Here is a 6385-nt window from a genome sequence, read left to right as displayed (position 1 = left end):
TTGATCCATTCAATTTTTTAACAGAGAGAGGAGAGGTGATGTAGTTGGTGAAGATGCTCTTTGTTTCAGACTGGGACGCCATGGTCAGCATAGATTGTTAGAAAACGCGTCGGAACCGGGAAAACAGGGGTTGTTTGAACTGGAACTCGTTTACCCGTAACTCGAAACTGAAAACTGAGGGCAGATATGGAAGCAGGGGGCCGAGGCGAGTGCGGTGGAAGAATCAGCACCGTGAACGGCTGTCGGACGCGCCGTCACGCGCGGCAGCAGTGGGCGGCGCGTGGATCTCACGCACAGGAGGTTAGGCGGCGCGTGAGGGAGGTTCTGATGATGCGGCTGAAGGGTTTTGGCCGATCTGGGGTGTACGATACTGCTGGAGTGGTCGTTCGTCGAAAAAACTCGTCAAAAACAGTGACGGCAGTGATGGCAGCGATGGTAGGGCGTGAACGGCTGAACATATGGAAGCAGGGGGCCGAGGCGAGTGCGGTGGACGAAGCGGCACCGTGAACGGAGGCCAGACGCGCGGCGGCAGTGGGCGGCGCGTGGATCTCACGCGCAGGAGGTCAGACGGCGCGTGTGGACGCGTGAGGGCGCGTGAGGGCAGGTCTGATGATGCGGCTGAAGGGTTTTGGCCGATCTGGGGTGTACGATACTGCTGGAGTGGTCGTTCGTCGAAAAAACTCGTCAAAAACAGTGACGGCAGTGATGGCAGCGATGGTAGGGCGTGAACGGCTGAACAAAAGTTGAGGAATCAGCGTATCAATAGCAGAGGGGGAAAACCAGAGTTGAGAACACAGTTTGCCGAAGAAAATATTCACCGGAGACAGTGGGTCGACCGGGTAGTTGACGATTAGGGTTGTCTCTCAGTTGGCTCTAGATACCATGTTAAATATAAAGAGTATTGAGAGACATATTGTGAATAACCCGTGTGTTTCAACTACACAGCGGAATCTCTTTATATAGACACAGGGTATTAAATAACCCTAATTTACAGTAATGCTAACGGGCCAGAATACTTACATACTTACAGCCCATATATATTATTTACATTCTAATATAGTATTTAACATTATTAAAAAGTTTGAACTTCGTATGGGGCTCAATCTTCTTAAGGGCTTTGGAGTATGGACTCTCCCTTTTTACCTACTTGCATTTATATAAAATTTGTAACCCCAACATAAAGCAAGTTAGGTTCCTCCATAAGATAAGTTGTATCTTTCTCTCTCATAATAGGATTCTTGTGTTCCTGATAAAAAAAATCAAATTGGTTGTTACAGTTCATACAAAGCTTTAAGGCTATGTTTACAATATTGACAATAGACTTTACAGAACATGGAAATCTGTTCTTTAGAGTGCAAATGTTTTGTTCTATAAATGCATCTTGGGAAGAAGTGATCCATCATTGTCTCATGTAATGGTGAAATGTGAGGACTGGCCAGCCTCCTCAATGTTAATCGCTGAGTTGACAGTATGTTTGGGGATTATGGATAGCTTGCTGAGTGTCCATGCCGCCAAGTCACCAGCTAGTTAGAGAAATGCAGAGAGCTGATTCGGACAAGTTCAAAGTGATGTTTGTGCCAGTACAGTACACTAGCCTCATAAGTTCGGAGTTTAGTAGGTGAAACAGTTGTAGGTTGAGCTCTCCGTTCCAACTTAGAGAAGGTTGAGCTTGGAAGTTGCCAGTTGCATCTAAGTGCTTATTATGAGAACCTCTTAGTATATTCCAGTGTTACAATAAAATAACGAACCTTGCTAATATGCCCCCTGCCTGAATTGGCACTTGTTTCAATTTGAACTGTCAATGAACCTGACCTTTAGATTCCCCAACCTTTGGCCTCCCAACCTGGGAGTCATTTCAAAAGCATATTTCGTTCATTTTTCTTCTCCCTTAGTTTCTTGTTTTCTTTTCCCTTGAGCAGAATTGAACTTTCTCCCTATTTGGATAGACCTTTGGTGTTCTAGCTTCTAAACGCTCACTAGTTCATGTTGGTGTTTCTCTTGTATTTTACATTTCATGTCTCTCATTGTTTCTTGGAGTGAGTGCTTGCTTGCTAATGAGATCCACATAGTGTTCTAGTGCTGGCCGGATTTTTTCGTTGAGCCCCCATTGTCAACTTGGAAGGTATTGCCATGGTTAGTATTTTTCTTGCTTACTTTACATGAACAGTAGTCGTTTTAGGATGAATTACTGTTCCCTGATTGAACTCTCAGGAGGTTAACCACGTTATTCTAGTCAACACCCATCAATAAATCAAAGTCTCGCCTGACTCCTAGTGTATCTATCTAGTCTTTTCGGTTGTTCAGATTCTACTTTTTCTTGGACTACATCAGACTCGTCATAATCTAAAAATTATCAAGTATTTTGTCAAAATGTCTCTTCTCTGAGTCCAGGTAAAGAGGCTCCCACTGAGGAGTAGTCAAAGGTGCAATGAGCAAGATTATGATTCTTGGTCTTTGGAACTTGAATTCATCTATATGTATCAACTGTTTCAATAAGTGCTGAGTCATGGGGTATGACTAGTGATCATGGATGGCTTGCTGTGCGTCCATGTCGCCTAGTCACGAGAAAGGTATGAAAATATTGAAAGCTGACTTGGAGCTCCAGCTGGGTGTCCAGTCCACATGTGGAAACCTCTATTTTTGTTTCCAGACCCAATTCTTATACAGCTTCCATGAGTTTTTGGCCTTCGGTTCATTTATAATTCTGGTGATGATTATTAACAGTAGAAGTCAATTGTTGATATAAATCATACATTTGGAGCACCTTTTATTTTGTTGTTCATTGCTCTTGCAATTACTTTTAGCAGTTTTCGTTTATATTCTTCTGGTGTTTAATTATATTGAAAATCTTGTAATATCATATATTCATACATGATAAATAACAATCAAATGTACATTTTTCTCCATTACAGGTAGTCCAGGAGTTTGTCTTAGGAGTGTATGATCCGGAGGCAACAGCTGCAATTAACCAAAATCTTTCTGACATTTCTACATTGAACGATCCTCGCTCAAAGGATGCCTCACAAAGGTACCTTCCCCTAATGGCTGTTAGTTGGAATGATTTCACATGGTATATGCTGTGATGAGAACAAGTACTTAATTAGTATATTATATGTTCATTCAGGTACCATGCTCACCAATATACTAATGGAACCACATGTGATCTAACAGATAAGTCAAGAGAGACTGAGGTATGAAAAAGCAGAAATCTAGTTCTGTTTTATTCTTTCCCTCATCATACTGATTTCATATTTTTATCACAGGTGAGGTTTGTATGCTCAGAACCCAGGGCAATGATCAGTTCAATCACAGATTTCAACTTGCAAGTATGCACTTACAGTTCAAGTCCCTATACTATGCAAGCATCCGTAAGTCCTCTCTTTCTTTCCATCTCTCTGTGAAGTTTTTGTGTCAACCACTTACGTCTACTAAGTTATAACATATGAACTCGAGTGCCTACAATGCATTTAAGTTTTTAATTTTTCTTTAGATTGTTTCAAGAGGAGAGACCGATATGGCATACAATCGATTGTAATGTGCTTCCAAAGGATTACAAGGATACTAAAGTGAGACAAGATAACAGAGATGCGGAGATTGTTATGGTTACAGATTGTTATGACACAAAATGGAAAAAAAAAAAGAAAAAAAAGGATGTTGTCAGCTTGTATGTTCTACAATGACCAAAAGGCGGCTTGAAGAAAGCCTTCTCTACAAGCCTTCCTCCAAACAGTGGGTAGACAGTGCTTTTTCATCTTTCGTAAGATCAGATTTTCCGAAAAGTGTATTTCATCTTCTTTAGGTGGCTCTTGGAGCTTTTGCAAGATCTGTAAGAAACGCATGTTATTATTAATTATTTTAAAAATAGGAGTTTTTATTATTATTTGAGAACTTTTGAACTTGTGCACAGCGACATACCAACATTTAGGAAGTGACCTCATTTTAAAATTGTGACAACATTTAGGACATACCAACTTTTTAACTTGTGCACAGGGACAGATCAACATGCTGTGCACTAAATATAAATCAAGGAAGTCACCTCATTTGACAGCACTTCAACAATTACCCTTTTTTACTGAAATCATTATATGAAATTCTTTTATTTTATTTATTTATTTATTTTGACTAAATTCTTTTATTTTTAAAAGCTAATAATTGTGCCAAAACAGATTAGGCAGAGTGATAGTAGTACTAAATGAAAGGGGAAAAATTAAGCTTGGACTCGTGTTGATTGGTGGTTGCGTCACCTGAGGTTAATACCCATTTTTAATTCTGGCGAGTAATTGTTTCTGAGTTGTATACAATTAATCATACAATTTGAGCATTTGAGAGTGTTTATATATTAATTGTTTCTTGTGTTTATATATATATATATATATATATATATATATATATATATATTAAACTCGCATACAATTTGATCGTTTGAGAGTGTATATATATTTAGTATTTTTTGTGTATATATATATATATATATATATATATATATATATATATATATTAAACTCGTCAAGAATGTATTTTTTTTATCTAAAACTATTTTTTATTTATTAAGAAAGATAAATAATTGATCTTTCAATTTTCTTTATTTAATTAGGGGTATTTGTATAAAAAATTAATTAATGCATCTTGTAATTAAAAAATATCTTACGAAAAGGGACAATCTTCTGTAATAAAGATAATACTTTTTCCAAAAGGTCAACCTTTTTATTTATGTAATAGACCAAAACATAGCAAAGAGACGAGCCAAGGTAATCTAAATGCTAACATATTATCATTATTTATAAAAGTAGGGAGATGTACTTAACATATCATAAGCAAATTCAAGATTTCTTAGACTAAAAAAAATAAACTTTAAACACTTGAGAAAAATATATATAAAAACATTCCATGTCAAATACCACCTATGTCATTATATATATATTATAATATTATATTGACTGAATCACACGAATTAAAAAAATTGATTATAATATTAAATTTGTTGACAATTAGAATTATTTTACTAGTTTATCACATAATTAGAATTATCACATATTAAAACCCGTTTGCTTTCGTGCCACAGCGGTTCGTCAACTGTTTTTTTGTAACTTTCGATTTGACGTTAAGGACCAAAACCAATCGTTTCTTATTTTACAAGGATTAAATTCACACTAAAAAATTTACGAGGACTAAAATTAAAAAGTGGTATATTTATAGGGACCAAAGACATATTTAAACCATAAAGACATAATTTTTATAGTTGAAAACAATTAAAAAGAGTCTTACAAAAATTAAATTAAAAAGAGTCTAACAAAAAAAAGACAATTTTTTTAAAGTTTTACATTTAAGCTTTACCATTACAAAAAACACGAGTATCCTATTAGGACACCTCTTAGTGATTGTTAAAATAAGAGAATTGAGAATTAAGAAGAAAGAAATTGAAAGGATCAAAATTGTATTATTACTTGTTACTCAAGCAACAGAGCTAGCACTTCACTTAGTTTTATATCAAACAGATTGTATAGTTCAATTAAAACTAACTTCTTAACTTCCTTAATAGCTTTTCTAACTTCCAATTACACATTTAATACTCTTCCTAATTCAAAAATTGTTCTAAGAATGTTATTCTAAGCTTGCTCCTAATCTCTTGAAACTTCACCCTTTTTAATGGGTTGGTAAGGATGTATGCCATCTGATCATTTGTGCTGCAATGCTCCAACTTTACTTTGTCTTTCATTACTTGGTCTCATAGGAAGTGAAATCTTATTTCAATGTGCTTGCTTCTTCCATGAGCAATTGGATGCTTGGCTAGATTTATTGCAAATTTGTTGTCAATCATCATCTTCACTAATTCTTCATTCCTTAGTCCCATTTCATCCATCAATTCTACCAGCCATAGAGCTTGACAAGCTCCTATTGATGTAGCCACATATTCAACTTCACATGTAGATAAAGCTCCTATACTTTGCTTCCTTGAATACTATGAAAATGGAGTTTTATTCATCATGAATACATAACTCGTGGTGCTCTTCCTATCATCCTTGTCTCCACACCAATCAGCATCAGTGTATCCAATCAATTCAGCTTTACTTTCATTTGAACTTCTAGGATATAGAAGACCAAATTCACTAGTTTCTTTGATATATCTCAAAATCTTCTTTGCTACCAAGTAGTGGGGGATCTAGGTTTCTCCATGTATCTACTAATCAATCCAACACTATAAGCTATGTCAGACCATGTATTACACAAATACTGCAATGATCCTACCATTTGTTTGAAATTTGTGGAATCAACTAGCTCTTCATCTCCTTCTTTTGAATAGTACCAACCCTACTATTGAAGGAGTTCTTGTTCCTTTGCATATTAAACCTCTTCAATACATCAGTGGCATACTTCTTTTGGTGCA

At 36.4% G+C, this 6385-nt stretch overlaps 1 pseudogene; it reads left to right on the top strand.

Annotated features, from left to right (window-relative positions):
• Positions 1-3890, top strand: part of LOC101505731 (protein OS-9 homolog) — a 9833-nt pseudogene extending 5943 nt beyond the window's left edge.
• Positions 3891-6385: the final 2495 nt, after the last annotated feature.

The sequence above is a fragment of the Cicer arietinum genome, chromosome 7, assembly GCF_000331145.2.
Source record: "Cicer arietinum cultivar CDC Frontier isolate Library 1 chromosome 7, Cicar.CDCFrontier_v2.0, whole genome shotgun sequence".
Lineage (NCBI taxonomy): Eukaryota > Viridiplantae > Streptophyta > Magnoliopsida > Fabales > Fabaceae > Cicer > Cicer arietinum.
The sequence above is the reverse complement of the archived record's forward strand: the minus strand, read 5'-3'. Positions and strand labels throughout refer to the sequence as shown.